This window comes from Condylura cristata, unplaced genomic scaffold, assembly GCF_000260355.1.
Source record: "Condylura cristata isolate star-nosed mole 26May11 unplaced genomic scaffold, ConCri1.0 scaffold00019, whole genome shotgun sequence".
Classification (NCBI taxonomy): domain Eukaryota; kingdom Metazoa; phylum Chordata; class Mammalia; order Eulipotyphla; family Talpidae; genus Condylura; species Condylura cristata.
The window spans coordinates 36234059-36236445 of NW_004567120.1; positions in this window are offsets into that span (position 1 = coordinate 36234059).

The window sequence follows — 2387 nt, forward strand, 5'->3', positions numbered from 1 at the left end:
TCTTTGTATTTTGTGGAATATTTGGTTTTGCTTATTTCAAAATTACTAATTTGCCTTTGACTTTAGGTCTTTTGATTTTGTAGTTATTTATATACCCTAGATATTAAGCTAAATTTCAGTTTATAGCTTACATTTTCACTTTATCTTGGCTTTTTATTTTTGTTTCCTTTTATTTTTTGTCAGGTTATAATTGGCATATAATATTAGATACAGATATACAACAAAATTATTTGATATTTGTCTAGAAGGTGACAATAAATCTAATAGTTATTATCTATCACTGTACAAAGTTAACTTTTAAGATTTACTCTCTTGACAGTTTTCAAGCCTGCCCCTCGCTCTCCTCCTCCGGTAACTCCCTCTTGAATATATCCATTAGATGGTTACCTTCAGTTCCCTTATGTTTTCTTCACTCTTTTCATTCTTTTTAACTGACTAGCTTCAGATGACCTATTTGTGACTTTGCCAGTCTCTTCTGCATGGTGGACTCTGTTCTTGACATGGCTGATTGAACTTTCCATTTCTGTCATTGTATTCTTCAGCTCCAGGATTTCTGTTTGGTTCTTTTCTATGGTTTCTATTTCTTGATTAAACTTCTCAGTTTATTCATGCTTTCTTCTCCTGGTTTTGTTTCGTTGTTTACATTTGTTCTCTCATGTCTCACCGAGCTGCTTTAAAATGATTATTTTGAATCCTTTTCAGGCCATTCACAGATGTTCATTTCTGTGGGTTAGATACTGGACCTTTTGTTAGCCTCCTTCGTGGTGTCATGTTTGTTTGATCCTTCACAATCCGTGCGGCCTTTCACAGTGTCTGTTCACTTCTGTGAGCATTGTGTCTGCACGTTTTCGGGCCTATACACTGCCTTTGAGCTGTGGGGTCCTGTGCCACCTGGGCTGCAGTTGACTGTTACTCTACTGGCTTTGTGGGTCTTCTGCTAGCGGTGGAGTTGGGGAAGGATGCTTCCAGAGGTAGCCGTGTTATCAGGGACTCCCCGGGAGGATGGAACCATCTCTAGGACTCTGGTTAATGGTGCTGGAACGAGTGTTCATTTCAGGGTCTGCAGACAGCCAACCTGTTTCCAACAGCGTAGATGGGATGGCTTCTCCTGGGCCCCTGAGAGGGTCTTTCCAGTTCACCATGTGTGTCCCCGCACGGGCAGGGCTGGCTCCAGACTGCAACTGCGTGAATCCAGTACCCAATCACAGGCCTCTCTCTGAGAGCATGGATTGGCGTGTTTGCAGGTCAGCTGCTGCTGGGCAGGGCTGCTGCCAGATGACTAGGAAGAGCTGGAGGTGGGCCACTGGTTCCTACAGGGCTCACAGCAGGGACTGCCTTGTTACCCAAGGCATGGAAGCAGTGACTCCTCTTGGCTCCCTTGGTAGAGGGTGCTGGTGGAAAGACTAAAGCCACACGGGACTCCAGTAGAGTGAGCAACTCAGTGGAGCCTTTCTGGGTCTATAGCTGGGACCACACTTGAAAAAACTGACACCTTGGGATGGTCCTGCCTTCTCTCTTGGGCTTGGGTTCCACCAGGACTCCAAGGCTCTCACAAGGGTACTTTGGTCTGCATGTAACTGTCAAAAATTATTGCTGTGGGAGGATTCATGCAGGGAAGCTCACATTCTGCCATCTTGTTAACGTCATCCCTTTCAAATTATAAAGCTTTGCTGTCTATGTTTAATGTTTTACCATCTGGAATTGATTTTCTTGGTAAGATGTGAACTATAAATACAATTTCACCTTTTTCCACATGGGAGGGAAATTGTTCCAGCACAATTTATTAATAAAGGTTCCAACTTTCCCTAGTAATCTTCAGTAACGCTTCTATCACATCAAGTTTCCAGGTGTGTGTGAATGCAGTTTCACTATTAACTTGTCTCCTGCTTTACCTGTGTAACATTTTCTTATTTTCTAGAATGTAATGGTAAGTCTTAAAATCTTAGAGGGAAATTCTTTCTCTTTATTTATTTTTTTGAAATCCGTCTTTGCTTTTCCACGTAAATTTTAAAGTAAGTTTATCACATTCCACATAGGCTTTTGGGATTTCAATTGAAATTGCACTGAGCATATAGCTTAGTTTACAGAGACCTGACATCATTAGTGTATTGAGTGTTTTAGGAGTATGATTTATCTCTTCTCCTTTACTCATTCTTCATCAGTATCTCCTCAACTGTACACACAGGAATATCCCAGACCAGTTCATGGGGAAAGAACATACTTTTAACAAACCTCAAAGGGCCTTGAAAAGGAGTGAGCACAAAGGGAGGAGAACAAGGAGAAATTGTCAGCAGGAAAGCCAAGAGAGAACAGGACAGGACAAGCACCCGAGATGCTCCTGAGTCGTCGACCAGGGTAAGAATGGGGACATACTCACTAGAACTGGC